Here is a 22,323-nt window from a genome sequence, read left to right on the forward strand (position 1 = left end):
ATCCGACCTTCAGACTCTTGCAGCTCATCAAGCTTCCTCTTCATGCCCGACGAATAGTTATTTGCAAGCACATGCAAACTTCTATTCTCATACTTAAGCTGCTGGATTTCCTGCTTGAGACTTTCCACCTCTGCCATCAATGATTCCACCTGACGGGAGCGGGCAAGCAGGCGTTGGCCCATGTTGGACACAGAACTCACACACTGAACACTAAGTGCGAGGGACTCTTAAACGGCCAACTCATCAGACCGTCCTGACAGCAGCCTACTATCTTTTGGAGTGAGGAGGTTCCTAGCTACTATTGTAGCTGTTGTGGCGTCCTGCATCACGGAGTCTTCACCTGTGAGAGGACCGTTAGAAGAAAAGAAAGAAGGGCGCCATACGTTACCTTGACGCGGCGCGCCCGTATCACTGCTAAGGCTCAATTCCAAGCTAAGGTTCGATGAGTTTGCCATTTTTTCAAAAGTGTTTAAAGAGAAGGGATGGAGTTAAATTTCAAAGGGCCGGAGTCGATTTTCAAGAATGGGAAATCTTCAGAGTGTGTTTGTTGTGGTGATCGATAGCTCAATAAAAAAAGCCAAGGCGACGCGTCCACCAATTCAAAAAGCCGGAATTTCCGGCGTAAATTAGGCGACGCTTTCTCGGCTTTTCAGAAGACGCATTCAACTTTGTCAAAAGATTTCTTCTTTTCAGACAACACGTGGAGGCCATCATCGCAACTACACATCTTTAGCCGACAAGCGCAAAGTTCGGCGACGCTTTCTCTGCTTTTCAGAAAACGCGTGCAGCTTTGTCAAAATGAGCCGCATCCGCACTACTACGTGTCGTTCAGAAAGCAAAGGGGCGTCGTTCAGAGATCGAAGAGGCGTCTGCTCAGAAATTGAAGAGGCGTTTTCAAAGATCGAAGAGGTGCCACTATTTCAAAAAGCCGGATTTGCGGGATCAAAACGTTTGTCGACAAAGGTAAAAGAACAATACCACCACTTGATATTATCTCTATATATGTCGACCTTCGTCTTTTATGGCAGGGCAAACCTGAAGAAAATGCCCAACTCTCCCTCACCTCTGAGGGCGCACTCCCAGCAAAGCCTTTCGAAATACTCAATTCTTTCTTCTTCCCCAAAGATGATACCAGATGCCTGGAGTACATATGACCCAGGAGGAAACGACGGATTGAAGCATGTGCTGATTCATTCACCGCTTCTTCAAAGCAAAGGTATCTCATATCATCAAGGTCAAAAGCAAAAATATCTCATATCATGCTCTTTCCCTGTCTTTTTCTTTGTCCTTGTTCTTACTTGCATGGCAAAGTAAAAGAAGCAATCAGCCGGCACTTGGAGTCAGTCTACCGATCTGGAGCCAACTGCCAGGAATCTATTCCTGATTGCTTACCTAGCGTTGCTCTCGAGTAGTCATCTTCAACGGTTGATACACTTCCAGAGAAGGGACCACTCCTGCAAAGATTGAACAAAGAAACAGATAACAGGAGGAAGCTCAGACCTTCGGGGGAGACCCTAAAAGGAATCCTGCTGCCCAGATCAAGAGTAGCACAAAGGAAAATCAACGATGGGCGGAAACCAGTTCAAGAGTAAGCCTGTGGAATCACAAAGATCAAGCCTGAATGCAATCAACAAAGAGAAGATGGAATTTACACTCCATAACCAGATTTGCGTCTCTAAACTCTTCTCTTTGTTAATTACATTCTGCCATGTTTAGTATGTTTAAGTGCTTTTTGTGTATTTACTTATGCTTTGTGTGCATCTATGCTTAAAACATTGAGGACAATGTTTGATTTAAGTGTGGGGGGGGTAACTAAGTATGTTGATGCAAATTCGTTGAATTTTATCACCCATAACTTCAAGTGTTGTTCCTTGCTGTTTTAAATGTTTTTAAGGTGTTTTTAAACTGTTTTAGCGTGTTTTGTTTTATAACTCCGAAAATCACATAAAAATTTGAAAAACATTTTTTGGAAAAGCCTAAAAAGAGTGTTTTGAGTTGTTTTTGTGTCTTAGGGAACCTTCCAACGTTATGATGAGGATTTGGTTTGTAATTGCATGACTGTTAAAAAGAGTTATAAACATGGATGAAAGTTTGATTTACTCTTGGTATATGTTTAGTTATGGTTATAATGTATGACTTCACATGCAATCATAAAAGAAAAATTCGTTTTTCTAACATGCTTGAAGGAAGGAACTCATAATAACGCTACATCCCTGTGAGACTCGAGCCATTACCTTCTTTGGAGAGTTATATTCTGTGATTCTTTGTTTTCTAAAGTTGTTGCATGATCTCATTATTCCTTGCTTGGTTGCTACTTAGAATGCAATTGTATCATGATAGAACTAAATGCTAGAACTTATATCCGTTTCATTCAAAGCATGTTATTGATTTGCATAACACATATTCAAGAAGAAGTTGTGTAGTGACCACCACCATAGCCAAATAGCCTTACTTCCCATACTTCGTATATGTTGTAAGTCCTAACCCCGTTGAGCCTTGTTTAGCCTTTATTCTTTGTTTACCCACATTTTCCTCACCTAGCCTAGTTTAGGACAATCCCCACCCTTGTTCTTAAAAGATAGTGAGCATGACTTAATTGAATTCCTTTTGAGTTACATTATGAAAGAAAATAAGTGTGGGGGAGAGAATGTTTTGTTCTTAAGTGTTTATGTATGTTTTGAGAAGTCAAAAGAAAAGAAAAAAAAAAAAAAAAAAAAAAAAATTGTGAAAAACATATGAAAAAGAAAAACAGAAAAGAAAAGAAAGAAAGGAAAAAGAGCTTGTTCCCCCTTGTTCAAAAGTTGAGTTTTCATTCAAAAGTGAATTCTACGTTAATTCAAATGCTTTGCTCGCTATTTCTTTAAGAACCTTTGTTTTCCATATCCCTTCTTTGTTAGCCAAACACCTTTAGCTCCGTTTCAACCCTTATGCTTCTATCTTGAGTGTTATGTGTTTCAATTTGTGGAGTTTGGAATTGATATGAGCTTATGGAATCACTGGTTCTCATTCTAAGTAGTAGCATTCCATTCATGAGATCATATTCATGTCATTATCGTAAATCCAGAAAATGCTTTCCTTGTTATAACTTATGTGAGTGTTCGTCTACATGTTTACATCAATCTTCTCACATATGACTAGATTAGGGTGTGTAGTTAGAAAATCTGAGTGAAAATCGAGTGCATATCTTGTAAGGAATTGAGCAAATTCTCTAAGGCATGTTACTACATTCAAAACATGGTTTTAAATGCTTAATTGTGAACTAGTATATGGTGACTATGATTAAGAATGTACTTAAGTGTGAAGATGACTAAAATCTGTGGGAATGATGATTTTTAACGTGTCATGTGCATTGGAAATCCCTAAGACGGTTGTTGGAAGGTTTAGGTTGTGTTTTACGTGTTTAGTGTCGTTTTGTTTATTTGTTTTTATTCTGTTTTGCTCGAGGACTAGCAAAAGCTAAGTGTGGGGGTATTTGATAGGAGCATATTCATGCGACTTAAATGGCTTGTTCTCGTGCATTTACGTTATGTTTCTCTAGTTATTTTAGTCCTTTATGCTTCTTTTGTGTGTTTTCAGGTTCTAAGGGCAAGGTATGCAAAAGGATGCCTTTTGGAGCCTTTTGGAGCAAATTAGAGATTGGAATGGATATCATATGCTTGGAGCCAAGAGGATGGACGAAATTAAAGACTTGAAGTAGGAAAGTTAAATCCTAAAAGACCTCATGTTTAAGCATCATTGAAGACTCCTACGCATTTTAGAACACAAAAACAACATTCCTTGCAACCTTAGGACATTGTCGTGTGTTTCCTTGTGTCCCCCTTCCTTGCGATGCAAGGAAGGGCTTTGTTCCCTATTTTAAACACTTAAAGCATTCACTTATCATATCATTCACTTATCACTCACCACATATCATTCATTTATCACTTAACATATCATTCATTTATCACTTATCACTTCCACTCACTTATCGCTTATCACTTCCATTCACTTATCACTCACCACATATCATTCATTTATCACTTAACATATCATTCACTTATCACTTATCATACTCATAATCATCTACACATTTCAACCATTTAAACATATGCATTTCAAATCACATGCACACCCACCTCTTTCCACCTAATCCACATGCATTCACACACATGCACATCATTCATTCTTCTTCCTAGCCGTGCATCCCCTTAGCCATTTCCAACCACATTCTTCCACTTCCCACTTCATCATTACACCACCTAATCCACATGCACTCCCATCCATTTCATCATTGCATTCATTCATTCAAAGAACATCTCATTTTCATACACTTCACACAACACAAACACAACCCTTGTGCCGCAAATCCCCTTCCATTTCTGTGCAGTTTTTTTCCTCCATTGCAGCCACTATCCAACCACTTCCCATCCCTCCAAAACACTTCACATAATCCCCAAAGCTCACTTAGACCTTGTGCTACAACAACGAGGAAGAAAAGAGTGCCTAAACGTTCATACAATTCAAGTTTGAGTTGTTGGAATTTTTAGGTGTTTCTTTGATTTCAAAGTTTAAATTTAATTCTCTTTGTTTTGTACGTATGAGAATGGAAGAGAAGAGTGCCTAAACGTTCATACAATTCAAGTTTGAGTTGTTGGAATGTTTAGGGGTTTCTTTGATTTCAAAGTTATGAGGAACTAAACCCCCTTTAGCTAGGGGGTGATTCGAAACTATGTTTATATTTGCAATATGAATTGATTACTTTTGGTTGGAATTTCATAAGTTGTGGATTCAATTCGTTTAACTGTTTGATTGATAACTTATTTATGTATGTTCATTGAGATTGCAAGCTTAATTTTCATGCATGAATATGACGCTAGAATATAAGTGAGTTTCACCTAATCGTCATGAACTTATATTCACAAGTAGTGGAGGTTGCTTATAAACAATCGCGTTAAACGAATTCTTGGCATAAGTTTCATGCGTATTCCATAGTAACGAATGCCTCGTCGATGTTTATGATTTCCGTTGAACTTAATGATCTTTGTTGAATGTCTCTATCATGCGTATTCCATAGTTAGGGACTTTGATTAAGAATAATTTGGTTGTAATGCGTATTCCATTCAATCCAACGAATCTAGGGAAATCTGAAAGTTAATTTAAGCGGACCTAATTAACTTGGAGCATTGAGTTTCACAACTTATTGAAAGACCAACTGAGAATCAATATTTTATGCAAGTGTAACATGTGTGGAGAAGAACCCCTTGGCTATTCCATCATCCATATTTTTATCACCTTTGTATTTACGTTTTGCTCTTAATTATAATCTTTCCATTTAATTTAATCTTGCCCAAACACATTTCCCCCATATTTCGTTGAGTCTTAATCATTCGTATTTGTTTTATTTTTGTATCTTTAAGCTTTTGGAGTCATAAACACTTGCAAATTCGTCTAAATCAAGTTCTAGCTTCTATTTGAGTCAATTTGATTGTTTTAGACAATTTGAGTTTTTCAAAGCCATTCTGAGTCATAGTAGTCTTGTTAAGAGTATTTTAATTTAGTTTTTATGTTTTTAAGTCAATTTAGAAGGTTTTAGCAAGCCCTCCTAATCCCCGGTCTAGAACGATCCCTCACTTATCCATTCTACTACAATTGTCAAACGAGGGTTTAATTTGAGTGTCAAGTAAATCTCGCATCACTTGGCTATTCCATCATCCATATTTTCATCACATTCATATTTACATTTTGCCTTTAATTACAATTTGTCCATTTAATTTAATCTCATCCAAACACAATCCCCCCTTTACTTTATTGTTCAATTTAATTAGAAATCAATTTAGTTTATGTTTTAAAGTATTTTTGAATTCTTTGAGTCTAGTATAGTGTTTTATATTGTGTTTTTACGTTTTTGAGTCAAATCCAAGTGATTAACAATCCCTCCTAATCCCCGGTCCAGAACGATCCCTACTTATATCATTACTACAATTGTCAAAAAGAGGGTTTAATTTGTGTGCGTATAATTCTCGCATCAGCCTACTATCCTTAGGAGTAAGGAGGTTCCTAGCTACTATCGTAGCTGTTGTTGCATCCGTCATCATGGAGTCTTCACCTGTAAGAGGACCGTTAGAAGATAAAAAAGATGGGCGCCATAGATTACCTTGACGGGGCGCAACCGGATCGTTGCTGAGACTCAAATCTAAGCAAAGGTTCGATGAGTTAGTCATTTTTTCAAAGGTGTTCAAAGAGAAGGGGTGATGGAGTTAATTCTCAAAGGGCCGGAGTCGATTTTCAAGAATGGGCAATCTTCAGAGTGTGTATGTTGGGGTGATCGATACCTCTATAAAAAGCCAAGGCGTCGCGACCACCGATTCAAAAAGACGGAATTTCCTGCGTAAATTACGGCGACACTCCCTCGGCTTTTCAGAAAACGCGTTCAACTTTGTCAAAAGATATCTGACAAAGTCGAATACACGTGGAGGCCATCATCGCAACTACACATCTTTAGCCGACAAGCGCAAAGTTCGGCGATGCTTTCTGTCACATCCCGGCCCGGGGCGGATCACTTCCCGGGCCCGCTCCACCACCGTAGCACGATATTGTCCGCTTTGGGCTTACCATTCCCTCACGGTTTTGTTTTTGGGAACTCACGAGCAACTTCCCAGTGGGTCACCCATCATGGGATTGCTCTAGCCCCCTTCTCGCTTAACTTCGGAGTTCCTACGGAACCCGAAGCCAGTGAGCTCCCAAAAGGCCTCGTGCTAGGTAGGGATGGGAATATACATTTAAGGATCACTCCCCTGGGCGATGTGGGATGTCACAATCCACCCCCCTTAGGGGCCCGACGTCATTGTCGGCACATTTCCGGCCAGGGATTGGCTCTGATACCAATTGTCACATCCCGGCCCGGGGCGGATCACTTCCCGGGCCCGCTCCACCACCGTAGCACGATATTGTCCGCTTTGGGCTTACCATTCCCTCACGGTTTTGTTTTTGGGAACTCACGAGCAACTTCCCAATGGGTCACCCATCATGGGATTGCTCTAGCCCCCTTCTCGCTTAACTTCGGAGTTCCTACGGAACCCGAAGCCAGTGAGCTCCCAAAAGGCCTCGTGCTAGGTAGGGATGGGAATATACATTTAAGGATCACTCCCCTGGGCAATGTGGGATGTCACACTTTCTCTGCTTTTCAGAAAACGCGTGCAGCTTTGTCAAAAGGAGCCGCATCTGCACTGCTACGTGTCGTTCAGAAAGCGAAGGGGCGTCGTTCAGAAATCGAAGGGGCGTCGTTCAGAAATCGAAGAGGCGCCATTATTTCAAAAAGCCGGATTTGCGGGATCAAAACGTTTGTCGACAAGGGTAAAAGAACAGTACCACCACTTGATATTATCTCTATATATGTCGACCTTCATCTTTTATGGCAAGGCAGACCTGAAGAAAATGCCCAACTCTTCCTCACCTCCGAGGGCGCACTCCCAGCAAAGCCTTTCGAATTACTCATTTTTTTTCTTCTTCCCCAAAGATGATACCAGATGCCTGGAGTATAGATGACCCAGGAGGAAACGGCAGATTGAAGCATGTGCTGATTCATTCACTGCTTCTTCAAAAGCAAAGGTATCTCATATCATCAAGGTCAAAAGCATAAGTATCTCATATCATGCTCTTTCCCTGTCTTTTTCTTTGTCCTTGTTCTTACTCGCATGGCAAAGTGAAAGAAGCAATCTGCCGGCACTTGGAGTCAGTCTTTCGATCTGGAGCCAACTGCCTGGAATCTATTCCTGGTTGCTTACCTAGCGTTGCTCTCGAGTAGTCATCTTCAACGGAGCAAGTAAGGCAAGTGAAAATGATACATTGAAGCATGTGGAGACAAGCAACAACTGCATATGCTGAGCTATCCTCTAACCCTCTTCAATACGAATTGGAAAGATTGAACAAAGAAACAGATAAAAGGAGGAAGGTCAGACCTTCGGGAGAGACCAAAAGAATCCTGCTGCCCAGTTCAAGAGTAGCACAAAGGAAAATCAACGAGTGGAAGAGACCAAAAGAATCCTCCAGCCCAGTTCAAGAGTAGCCTGTGGAAAATCAATGATGGGAGAAAACCAGTTCAAGATTAAGCCTGTGGAATCACCAAGATCAACCCATGCATTCAACAAAGGAAGACCGAGAAAGCACTCCAATTCCAGATTTGCGTTCTCTTTGTCAGTTACATTCTGCCATGTTTAGTATGTTTAAGTGCTTTTTATGTATTTACTTATGTTTTGTGTGAATCTATGCTTAAAACATTGAGGACAATGTTTGATTTAAGTGTGGGGGGGGGGGGGTAACTAAGTATATTTAATGTAAATTCGTGGGATTTTATCACCCATTACTTCAAATGTTGTTCCTTGCTGTTTTAAGGTGTTTTTAAGTTGTTTTAGAATGTTTTTAGTATGTTTTGTTTTATAACTTCGAAAATCACATAAAAATTTGAAAAACATGTTTTGAAAAGCCTAAAAAGAGTGTTTTGAGTCGTTTTTGTGTGTTTGTGTCTTAGGGTACCTTCCAACACAATGATAAGGATTTGGTTTGTAATTGCATGACTGTTAAAAAGAGTTATAAACATAGAGAAAAGTTTGATTTACTCTTGGTATTTGCTTGGTTATGGTTATAATGTATGACTTCACATGCAATCATAAAAGAAAAATTCGTTTTTGTAACATGCTTGAAGGAAGGAACTCAAACAAACGCTACAACCCTGTGAGACTCGAGCTATTACCTTCTTTGGAGAGTTATAATCTGTGATTCTTTGTTTTCTAAAGTTGTTGCATGATCTCATTATTCCTTGCTTGGTTGCTACTTAGAATGCAATTGTATCATGATAGAACTAAATGCTAGAACTTATATCCGTTTCATTCAAAGCATGACATTGAATTGCATAACATATATCAAGATGAAGTTGTGTAGTTGCCACCATAGCCAAATAGCCTTACTTCCCATATTTCGTTTATGTTGTAAGTTTTAACCCCGTTGAGCTTTGTTTAGCCTTTATTCATTGTTAACCCACATTATCCTAACCTAGCCTAGTTTAGGACTGTCCACACCCTTGTTCTTAAAAGATAGTGAGCATGACTTAAATGAATTCCTTTTGAGTACATTATGAAAGAAAATGAGTGTGGGGGAGAGAATGTTTTGTTCTTAAGCGTTTATGTATGTTTTGAGAGTCAAAAGAAAAGAAAAAAATTGTGAAAAACATATGAAAAAGAAAAAAAAACAGAAAAGAAAAGAAAGAAAGAAAGAAAGAAAAAAAGAGCTTGTTCCCCCTTTTTGTTCAAAAGTTGAGTTTTCATTCAAAAGTGAATTCTAAGTTAATTCCAATGCTTTGCTCGCTATTTCTTTAAGAACCTTTGTTTTCCATATCCCTTCTTTGTTAGCCAAACACCTTTAGCCCCGTTACACCCCTTTGACTTCTATCTTGATCGTTATGTGATCAATAATGTGGAGTTTGGAATTGATATGAGCTTATGGAATCACTGGTTCTCATTCTAAGTAGTAGCATTCCATTCATGAGATCATATTCATGTCATTATCGTAAATCCAGAAAATGCTTTCTTTGTTATAACATATGTGAGATACTAGTCTTTCATGTTTACATCAATCTCTCACATATAACTAGTGTAGGGTGTGTAGTCAGAAAATCTGTGTGAAAATAGAGTGCATTCTAGTAAGGAATTGAGGAAATTCTCTAAGGCATGTTACTACATTCGAAATGTGTTTTAATTGATTAAACGCGAACTAGTATGTGGTGACTATGAGTAAGAATGTACTTAAGTGTAAAGATGGCTAAAATCTGTAGGAATAATGATTTTTAACTTGTCATGTGCATTGGAAATCCCTGAGACGATTGTTGGAAGGTTTAGGTTGTGTTTTACTTGTTTAGTGTCGTTTTGTTTGTTTTGTTTTTCTGTTTTGCTCGAGGACGAGCAAAAGCTAAGTGTGGGGGAATTTGATAGGAGCATATTTAGGCGACTTACTTAGCTTGTTTTCGTGCATTTATATTGTTAATTCATAGTTGTTTTAGTAGTTTAAGCCATTTTCGTGTGTTTTTAGGTTCATATGGCTAAGGAAGCAAAAAGATGCATTTTGGAGCGAAATTGGACTTGGAATGGATAGCTTATGTTTGGAGCAAAAGGAATGGACGAAATTGAAGGATTCCTAATCCATTGCAGCCACGTGCACATTCAATCATTCACACCAAAACCTTGCACATGCTTTCCCATTTCATTATTCATTCACTTTGCAGCCACCATTCACTCTTTAATCCACATGCATTCAACATCATTCACCCTAGCTTTAATTCACATGCAAACACATTCATTTTTTATAGGAGCATATTTAGGCGACTTAACTACCTTATTCTTGTGCATTTGTGCTATTATTTCTTAGTTAATGTCGTATTACAACTCAATTTCGTGTGTTTGTAGGTCCTATGGGTCAAAGTATCAAGAAAGTGCATTTTGGTGCATTTTGGAGCTATTTTGGACACTATGGGGATAGCTTGCATATAGGCTAACATGGATGGACGAATTTGAACTTCAAGAGGCGAGATATGTGATAAGAAGAGGAAGGAACTAAGCTAAGGACAAAGTGGATAAGGAAGGAGCTCAAAAGAGGAAACCTTATCCAAAACATTATCCAAACATTATCCAACCTTATCCAACATTATCCAATTATCCAAAACATTATCCAAACCTTATCTCATCTTATCTTATCCAAACCTTATCATGTCTTAATCCTAATTGCATGGGGACCTAAATGGATAATTCTAGAACCTATTTCTAGAAGCATCCTATTCTAGAAGGCCCAAATCTGCCACAAAACCTATTCTTTCTATAAGCCCTAGAAAAGTGGCGCCCCAATCCATTCTAGAAGGCTTTGGCTTGCCTTGCAAGCCAAGCAACCCTCTCCCCTAAGTCAGCCGCACCTCCCTAGGCCCAATCCCTTTGGGATTCTGATTTCCAAGGCCTAATCCTTGTGGATTTGGGTATACAATTCGTTTTATAAAACTATGTGGGCCAAAAACCTCTTCCTAGGTGGATTTGACAACCCATGGCCGAATTCTAGGGCCCTAATCCACCAAATCTGCTAAGTAAACCCTAATCTAATAAACCCTAGGACTATATAAACATATTTTCAGCCACAAATTTGTACCACCCCCTTATGCTATTCAGAAACCCTTGTGCCGCACCTCCATTCTCCATTCTAAGCCTCCATAGACCTCCCTACACATCCATACATCTCTGCCGCACCCTTCCCCACCATAATCAACCATCCTCCATCCCTCTAAACAAGGAAACACCATCCAAAACCACCATTTCCATCACCCACACTTTGTGCCGCAACAAGGAGGAGGAAGAGGAGCCAATTTGTGCATCAAATCCATCTTGGAATTGCTGAGCATTTAGGTGTACTCTTTCTTATGATTTCAATGTTTAAATTCAATACTTTTTGTTGTGCAAGCATGAGGAACTAATCCCCCCTTTGGCTAGGGGGGAATTTCGAAACCATGGTTATATTTGCATGATGATTTGATTACTTTCAGTTGTGATTTCATGAATGATGAATTCAATTTACTTATCTATTTTAATTAAAACTTGCTTATGTATATGAATTGAGAGTGCACGCTTGATTTGCATGCATAAACATGATGCTAGGATATGAGGGAACTTCACCTAATCGTTGGGAACTCACATCCATGAGTAGTTAAGATTGTTGGTCGCAATTATGATAAGTGAATTCTTGGCATAAGTATCATGCGCTTTCATATAGAAAACCTTTAAGGAATAATTTGATTGCAATGCGCTAATTCCATTCAATTCAATGACCTAAGGGAAATCTGAGAGTTAATTTAAGCGTACCTAATTAACTTGGGGTGTTGAGGTTCATAAATTCATCGAATAAGTAACTGGAGATTATTTTGTATGCAAGTATGCCATGTGTGGAGAAAAACCTCCTAGCCATCTCACCATCCACTTAATTCTATCAATTTCGCCTGAATCTGCCTATTTTACATATTTGTTTTGTTTGTTTGATTTTCGTCAAAAACCAAATCCCCAAGTGTCTTAGAGTGTCTAATTAGTTAGAATATGTTTTAGATTGTGTTTTTGAGTGTTTTGATTCAAGTTGTTACCCAAATTCGTCCAAATTAGTGAAAGTGCTCAAAACTGCCCAGAAAGTGTTTTTAAGGCAGTTTTGAGTGTTTTGGGGCTGTTTTGAGTCTTTTGGTTTGTTTTAGTGTTTTTATTGTTTAGTTTTGCATTCTTTGAGTCTAGTTTAGTGTTTTAACCTTTGTTTTACGTTTTTGAGTCAGTTTCCAAGTGATTTAGCAATCCCTCCTAATCCCCGGTTTAGAACGATCCCTACTTATTTATATGCTACAATTGTCAAAAGAGGGTTAATTTGTGTGTTAAGTTAATTTTCGCATCAATTTTCAGCACCAAACACCATCATTGCCGTGCATCCCATTCCATCTCCCACTCTTTAATCCATTGCAGCCACATGCACTCCCTTTAATTAATTCAACCTAGCTGTCAAAGCACATGCACATTCACCCTTCATTCCAGCCATTCCACATGCATTTCCAACCCACATGCACCCTTTAATCATTCAACCATGCAGCCACACATTCACCCACATGCATTCCCCCTTTAATCCACATGCTCTTCCATTTCAGATTGCATTCCCACTCACCACAAATCAGCCACATGCATTCACTCTTCATAAATCAGCCACATGCATTCATCATCATAACCTAGCTGTCATGTTCCCTCTCCCATCCAAACCTAGCTGTCATGTTCCCTCTCCCATCCATTCATCTCCCTATAAAAACCATACACACTTCACACGACATTCATTCATTCATTCATTACATTCTTCCATTTCAGAAATTCATCCATGCACACCAACAACATCCCCTTAGAATCCAAAGTGCCGTGCACATTCACCACCATAAATCATCCCATTGCCGTGGCCTCCCCCTTCCATTTTCACCACTCACCAAACCATTCAAACCATCAAACTATCCTTAGACCTTGTGCCACAACGAAGAGGAAGATAAGAGGGCCTAAACGTTCATACAATTCAAGTTTGAGTTGTTGGAATGTTTAGGTGTTTCTTTGATTTCAATGTTTAATTTCAATACTCTTTGTTTTGTACGAATGAGGAATGGAAGAGAAGAGGGCCTAAACGTTCATACAATTCAAGTTTGAGTTGTTGGAATGTTTAGGTGTTTCTTTGATTCTCTTTGTTTTGTACGTATGAGGAACTAAACCCCCCTTGGCTAGGGGGGGATTCGAAATATATGTTTATGCTTGCATTTTGATTTGATTACTTCTAATTACGTTTCGTAAGTTGTGGATTCAATTTGTTTAACCGTTTGATTGATAACTTATTTATGTATGTTTATTGAGAGTGCACGCTTAATTTTCATGCATGAATATGACGCTAGAATATAAGTGAGTTTCACCTAATAGTTATGAACTTATATTCACAAGTAGTGGAGGTTGCTTATAAACAATCGCGTTAAATGAATTCTTGGCATAAGTTTCATGCGTATTCCATAGTAACGAATGCCTCGTCGATGTTTATGATTTCCGTTGAACTTAATGATCTTTGTTGAATGTCTCTATCATGCGTATTCCATAGTTAGGGACTTTGATTAGGAATAATTTGGTTGTAATGCGTATTCCATTCAATCCAATGAATCTAGGGAAATCTGAAAGTTAATTTAAGCGGACCTAATTAACTTGGAGCGTTGAGAAGTCATGGTTTATTGAAATGCAATTGGAAATCATTTTATTATGCAAGTGTAACATGTGTGGAGATGAACCCCTTAGCTAGCTTCCCATCCATTCCATTTCATCAATTTCGTTTTTACAATCTGTTTTAATTAGAATCTGTGCATTTAGTTTAATTTCGCCAAAACCTCAATCCCCCTTTACTTTAGTGTCCAATTTAGTTAGAAAGTGTTTTAGTTTGTGTTCATAAGTGTTTTGATTCAATTTGTTGCACAAATTCGTCCAAATTCACCAAAGTGCTCAAAACTGCCCAGAAAGTGTTTTTAAGGCAGTTTTGAGTGTTTTGGGTGATGTTTGAGTCTTTTGGTTTGTTTTAGTGTTTTAAAGTTTAGTTTTGCATTCTTTGAGTCTAGTGTAGTGTTTTATATTGTGTTTTTACGTTTTTGAGTCAAACCCAAGTGATTAACAATCCCTCCTAATCCCCAGTCCAGAACGATCCCTACTTACATACTTACTACAATTTGACAAAAAGAGGGTTTAATTTGTGCGCGTATAATTCTCGCATCAAATCTGCCTAGTTTTATAACTTGTTTTGTTATTTCAATTTTCGTCAAATCAAAATCCCCCTTTACTTTCTTGTTCTATAGTGTTTAGAATCTATTTAGTTCGTGTTTTAAAGTGTTTTGAATCAAACCATAATCTTAAATTCGTCCAAAATTGTGTTTAAGGTCAGAAACTGCCTAGTTAGTGTTTTTAGGCAGTTTTGAGTCTTTTGAACTTGGTTCGAGTCCTTTGAGTCTTTGTGAACATTTTTAACTTTGTTTTTATGTTTTTAAGTTAATTTAGAGGTTTTAGCAAGCCCTCCTAATCCCCGGTCCAGAATGATCCCTACTTGCATCCTTACTACAATTTGACAATGATAGGAGCATATTTATGCGACTTAAATGGCTTGTTCTCGTACATTTACGTTATGTTTCTTTAGTTATTTTAGTACTTTGAGCTATTTTCGTGTGTTTGTAGGTCCAAAGGGCTAAAGGAGCAAAAAGATGCATTTTGGAGACTTTTGGAGCACTTTTGGGCTAAGGACGGATAGCTTATGCTTGAAGCCAAAGTGTTGGACGAAATTGAAGACCTAATTGGAGCCAAAGTGTTGGAACCTTGTTCTCTTTAGTTTTAGGACATTTAAACCTTTCCTAATCCCAATCATGCCATGCATAACACACATCCATTCTAACACATTGTCATTGCACATGCATTTCCTTCATTAGTTAACCCACATGCACTTATCACTTATCATCACCACATATCATATCACTTAATCACTTATCACTTATCATCACCACTTAACCACTTATCATATCATAACCACATATCATATCACTTATCACTTATCACTTAACATATCATCCACCTACTTCACCTACAACATCCACCTACTTCACCTACAAATGACATAGCCATATATTCCCTCCACTACTCCTATAAATACCCTTGCATTCATTCATCCATGGACATCTCATTTCATACACAACACACCACAAACACTTCCATTCCCTCATTGCCGTGAGTCCCCCTTCCCTTATAATCCAAACACCATTTTTCCATTTCCCTATTAATCCAAACACCACTCCCCAAACCATTCACACCATCAAACTATCCTTAGACCTTGTGCTACAACAACGAGGAAGAGAAGAGTGCCTAAACGTTCATACGATTCAAGTTTGAGTTGTTGGAATGTTGATAGGAGCATATTCATGCGACTTAAATGGCTTGTTCTTGTGCATTTACGTTATGTTTCTTTAGTTATTTTAGTACTTTAAGCTATTTTCGTGCGTTTATAGGTCCAAAGGGCTAAAGGAGCAAAAAGATGCATTTTGGAGACTTTTGGAGCACTTTTGGGCTAAGGATGGATAGCTTATGCTTGGAGCCAAAGTGTTGGACGAAATTGAAGACCTAATTGAAGACCAAAGTGTTGGAACCTTGTTCTCTTTAGTTTTAGGACATTTAAAACCTTTCCTAATCCCAATCATGCCATGCATAACACACATCCATTCTAACACATTGTCATTGCACATGCATTTCCTTCATTAGTTAATTCACATGCTCCATACTTATCATCACCACTCATTACTTATCACATATCATCACCACTTATCACTTATCATTCACCACTTATCATATCATACATTCATTTATCACTTATCATAATCATTCACTTATCACTTAACATATCATACACTTATCACTTATCACTCATAATCATCTACAACATCCACCTACTTCACCTACAACATCCACCTACTTCACCTACAACATCCACCTACTTCACCTACAACATCCACCTAATTCACCTACAACACCCACCTACTTCACCTACAACATCCACCTACTTCACCTACAACATCCACCTACTTCACCTACAAATGACATAGCCATATGTTCCCTCCACTACTCCTATAAATACCCTTGCATTCATTCATTCATGGACATCTCATTTTCATACACAATACATTACAAACACATTCTCCCTTCCCTAGCCGTGAGCTTCCCATCTCTCCCCTTATAATCCAAACACCATTTTTCCATTCCCCTTCCACTTCTCCACCACTCCTCTTCCATTCCACACTTCCATCCCCCAAACCAATTATCCCTAGACCTTATGCTACAATAAAGAGGAAGAGAAGAGAGCCTAAACGTTCATACAATTCAAGTTTGAGTTGTTGGAATGTTTAGGCGTTTCTTTGATTTCAATGTTTAATTTCAATTCTCTTTGTTTTGTATGAGGAACTAAACCCCCCTTTAGCTAGGGGGTGATTCGAAATATATGTTTATGCTTGCATTTTGATTTGATTACTTCTAATTACGTTTCATAAGTTGTGAATTCAATTTGTTTAACTGTTTTATTGATAACCTATTTATGTATGTTTATTGAGAGTGCACACTTAATTTTCATGCATGAATTTGACCCTAGAATATAAGTGAATTTCACCTAATCGTTATGAACTTATATTCACAAGTAGTGGAGGTTGCTTATAAACAATCGCGTTAAACGAATTCTTGGCATAAGTTTCATGCAATCATAGTAACGAATGCCTCGTCAACACTTATAGTTTTCAAAGAACTTAATGATTCTTGCTTGTATCTCTATTATGCAATTCATGTAGGGAACTTGTGAGGAATGCTTTGGGTTGTCGTATGCAATCATCCAATTCATTAACTTAAGGAAAACTTGACGGTTAATTTAAGCGGACCTAATTAACTTGGAGTGTTGAGAATTAATGATTTATTGAAATGCAATTGGAAATCGTTTTATTATGCAAGTATAACATGTATGGAGATGAACCCCTTAGCTAGCATTCATCCATTCAATTCCATCACATTCATATTTACATTCTGTCTAGTTTATTAACTTGTTTCGTTATTTCAATTTTCATAAAACCTAAACCCCCCTTTACTTTCTTGTTCTTTAATGCTTAGAACATATATTTCGAATCACCCCCTAGCTAAAGGGGGGTTTAGTTCCTCATACAAAACAAAGAGAATTGAAATTAAACATTGAAATCAAAGAAACGCCTAAACATTCCAACAACTCAAACTTGAATTGTATGAACGTTTAGGCTCTCTTCTCTTCCTCTTTATTGTAGCATAAGGTCTAGGGATAATTGGTTTGGGGGATGGAAGTGTGGAATGGAAGAGGAGTGGTGGAGAAGTGGAAGGGGAATGGAAAAATGGTGTTTGGATTATAAGGGGAGAGATGGGAAGCTCACGGCTAGGGAAGGGAGAATGTGTTTGTAATGTATTGTGTATGAAAATGAGATGTCCATGAATGAATGAATGCAAGGGTATTTATAGGAGTAGTGGAGGGAACATATGGCTATGTCATTTGTAGGTGAAGTAGGTGGATGTTGTAGGTGAAGTAGGTGGATGTTGTAGGTGAATTAGGTGGATGTTGTAGGTGAAGTAGGTGGATGTTGTAGGTGAAGTAGGTGGATGTTGTAGGTGAAGTAGGTGGGTGTTGTAGGTGAATTAGGTGGATGTTGTAGGTGAAGTAGGTGGATGTTGTAGGTGAAGTAGGTAGATGTTGTAGGTGAAGTAGGTGGATGTTGTAGATGATTATGAGTGATAAGTGATAAGTGTATGATATGTTAAGTGATAAGTGAATGATTATGATAAGTGATAAATGAATGTATGATATGATAAGTGGTGAATGATAAGTGATAAGTGGTGATGATATGTGATAAGTAATGAGTGGTGATGATAAGTATGGAGCATGTGAATTAACTAATGAAGGAAATGCATGTGCAATGACAATGTGTTAGAATGGATGTGTGTTATGCATGGCATGATTGGGATTAGGAAAGGTTTTAAATGTCCTAAAACTAAAGAGAACAAGGTTCCAACACTTTGGTCTTCAATTAGGTCTTCAATTTCGTCCAACACTTTGGCTCCAAGCATAAGCTATCCATCCTTAGCCCAAAAGTGCTCCAAAAGTCTCCAAAATGCATCTTTTTGCTCCTTTAGCCCTTTGGACCTATAAACACACGAAAATAGCTTAAAGTACTAAAATAACTAAAGAAACATAACGTAAATGCACGAGAACAAGCCATTTAAGTCGCATGAATATGCTCCTATCAAATACCCCCACACTTAGCTTTTGCTAGTCCTCGAGCAAAACAAAACAAAAGAAACCAAAAACAAAACAAAACGAACAAAACACAACCTACACCTTCCAACAATCGTCTCAGATTTCCAATGCACATGACAAGTTAAAAATCATTAGTCCCATAGATTTTTAGCCATCTTTACAGTTAAGTACATTCTTAATCATAGTCACCACATACTAGTTCACAATTAAAAAATTAAAACCATGTTTTGAATATAGTAACATGCCTTAGAGAATTCCCTCAATTTCTTACTAGATGTACTCTCGTTTTTCACACAGATTTTCTGACTACACACCCTACACTAGGTATATGTGAGAAGATTGATGTAATCATAAAAACGAACACTCACATATATGTATTTCAAAGGAAGCAATTTCTGGAGTTAATAAGCATGTTTATATATGATCTCATGAATGGAATGCTACTACTTAGACGCGAGGACCAGTGATACCATATGCTCATACCAAGTTCAAACTCCACAAATTGAAATACACAACACTCAAGATAGAAGTCAAGGGTTGTAACGGGGCTTGGGGTATGTGGATAACAAAGAAGGGATATGGAAAACAAAGGTTTTTAAAGAAATAGTGAGCAAAGCATTTGAATCAACTTAGAATTCACTTTTGAATGAAAACTCAACTTTTGAACAAAAAGGGAGAATTTAGACAATTTACGCCCAGAATTGGTGTTTTGGAACCTTTCTTCAATCACTTATTCTTTCATTTTTTTTTTTTTAAGCTCTTTTTTCTTTCTTTCTTTCTTTTCTCTTTTTTTTTTTTTTTTTTTTTTTCTTTTCTTTTGAATCTCAAAACATAAACACTTAAACATTCTCTCCCCCACACTTATTTTCTTTCATAATGTAACTCAAAAGGAATTCAATTAAGTCATGCTCACTATCTTTTAAGAACAAGGGTGGGGATTGTCCTAAACTAGGCTAGGTGAGGAAAATGTGGGTAAACAAAGAATAAAGGCTAAACAAGGCTCAACGGGGTTAAAACTTACAACATATACGAAGTATGGGAAGTAAGGCTATTTGGCTATGGTGGTGGTCACTACACAACTTCTTCTTGAATATGTGTTATGCAAATCAATAACATGCTTTGAATGAAATGGGCATGAGTTCTAGCATTTAGTTCTATCATGATACAATTGCATTCTAAGTAGCAACCAAGCAAGGAATAATGAGATCATGCAACAACTTTAGAAAATAAAGAATCACAGAAAATAACTCTTCAAAGAAAGTAATGGCTCGAGTCTCACAGGGATGTAGCGTTTGTTTGAGTTTCTTCCTTCAAGCATGTTACAAAAATGAATTTTTCTTTTATGATTGCATGTGAAGTCATACATTATAACCATAACCAAGCATATACCAAGAGTAAATCAAACTTTTCTCTATGTTTATAACTCTTTCTAACCGTCATGCAATTATAAACCAAATCCTTATCATTGTGTTGGAAGGTACCCTAAGACACAAACACACAAAAACGACTTTTAAAACAACTCTTTTTGGGTTTTTCAAAACAATTTTTCAAATTTTTATGTGATTTTCGGAGTTATAAAAACAAAACATACTAAAACACTCTAAAACAACTTAAAAACACCTTAAAACAGCAAGGAACAACATTTGAAGTTATGGGTGATAAAATCCCACGAATTTGCATTAAATATACTTAGTTTAGTTACCCCCCCCACACTTAAATCAAACATTGTCCTCAATGTTTTAAGCATAGATTCACACAAAACATAAGTAAACACACAAAAAGCAACTAAACATATTAAACATGGCATAATGTAATTAACAAAGAGAAGAGTTTAGAGACGCAAATCTGGTTATAGAGTGTAAATTCCATCTTCTCCTTGGTAATTGCATTGAGGCTTTGATCTTTGTGATTCCACAGGCTTACTCTTGAACTGGTTTCTGCCCATCGTTGATTTTCCTTTGTGCTACTTCTTGAACTGGGCAGCAGTATGGTTCTTTTGGTCTCCTCCGAAGGTCTGAGCTTACTCCTTTGGCCTGTTTCTTTGTTCAATCTTTCCAATTCGTATTGAAAAGGGTTGGAGGATAACTCAGCCTAAGTTTGTCTCCACATGCTTCAATGTATCATTTTCACTTGCCTTACTCGCTCCCCTTTGCAGAAGTGGTCCCTTCTCCGGAAGTGTATCAACCGTTGAAGATGACTACTCGAGAGCAACGCTAGGTAAGCAATCAGGAATAGATTCCAGGCAGTTGGCTCCAGAACGGAAGACTGACTCCAAATGCCAGCTGATTGCTTCGTTTACTTTGCCATGCGAGTAAGAACAAGGACAAAGAAAAAGACAGGGAAAGAGCATGATATGAGATACTTTTGCTTTTGACCTTGATGATATGAGATACCTTTGCTTTTGAAGAAGCGGTGAATGAATCAGCACATGTATTTGTTGTGCTGTTTCCTCCTGGGTCATATGTACTCCAGGCATCTGGTATCATCTTTGGGGAAGAAGAAAGAATTGAGTATTTTGAAAGGCTTTGCTGGGAGTGCGCCCTCAGAGGTGAGGGAGAGTTGGGCATTTTCTTCAGGTTTGCCCTGCCATAAAAGACGAAGGTCGACATATATAGAGATAATATCAAGTGGTGGTACTTTTTACCCTTGTCGACAAACGTTTTGATCCCGCAAATCCGGCTCTTTGAAATAGTGGCGCCTCTTCGATCTTTGAATACGCCTCTTCGATTTCTGAGCAGGCGCCCCTTCGATTTCTGAACGACGCCCCTTCGCTTTCTGAACGACACGTGGTAGTGCAGATGCGGCTCCTTTTGACAAAGCTGCACGCGTCTTCTGAAAAGCAGAGAAAGCGTCGCCGAACTTTGCGCTTGTCGGCTAAAGATGTGTAGATGCGATGATGGCCTCCACGTGTTTTCAGCTTTGTCAGAAATCTTTTGACAAAGTTGAACGCGTTTTCTGAAAAGCCGAGGGAGCGTCGCCAAAATTACGCCGGAAATTCCGGCTTTTTGAATCGGTGGACGCGTCGCCTTGGCTTTTTTATTGAGCTATCGATCACCACAACAAACACACTCTGAAGATTTCCCATTCTTGAAGATCGACTCCGGCCCTTTGAAATTTAACTCCATCCCTTTTCTTTGAACACTTTTGAAAAATGGCAAACTCATCGAACCTTAGCTTGGAATTGAGCCTTAGCAGTGATACGGGCGCGCCGCGTCAAGGTAACGTATGGCGCCCTTCTTTCTTTTCTTCTAACGGTCCTCTCACAGGTGAAGACTCCGTGATGCAGGACGCCACAACAGCTACAATAGTAGCTAGGAACCTCCTCACTCCAAAAGATAGTAGGCTGCTGTCAGGACGGTCCGATGAGTTGGCTGTTCAAGAGTCCCTCGCACTTGATGCGAGATTTATACGCGCACAAATTAAACCCTCTTTTTGTCGATTTGTAGTATAAGTATAAGTAGGGATCGTTCTGGACCGAGGATTAGGAGGGATTGCAAATCTCTTGGAAACTGACTCAAAAACGTAAAATAAAGTTTAAAACACTAAACTAGACTCAAAGAATGCAAAATTAAAGTTTAAAACACTAAGACAAACCAAAAACTCAAAATGCTTTAAAAACACAAACTAAAATGATTTCTAACTAAATTGACATTAAAGTAAAGGGGGATTTAAGTTTATACGAAAATTGAAATAACGAAACAAGTTAAATAAACTAGACAGAATAAAAAATATGTAAATATGAATATGATGAAAGTATGGATGAATGGATGCTAGCCAAGGGGTTCATCTCCACACATGTTACACTTGCATAATAAAATGATTTCCAATTGCGTTTCAATAAATCATTAATTCTCAACACTCCAAGTTAATTAGATCCGCTTAAATTAACCTTCAAATCTTCCTAACGTTATTGAATTGGATGATTGCATACGA

Source organism: Pyrus communis, chromosome 9 (assembly GCF_963583255.1).
Source record: "Pyrus communis chromosome 9, drPyrComm1.1, whole genome shotgun sequence".
NCBI classification, from domain to species: Eukaryota; Viridiplantae; Streptophyta; class Magnoliopsida; order Rosales; family Rosaceae; genus Pyrus; species Pyrus communis.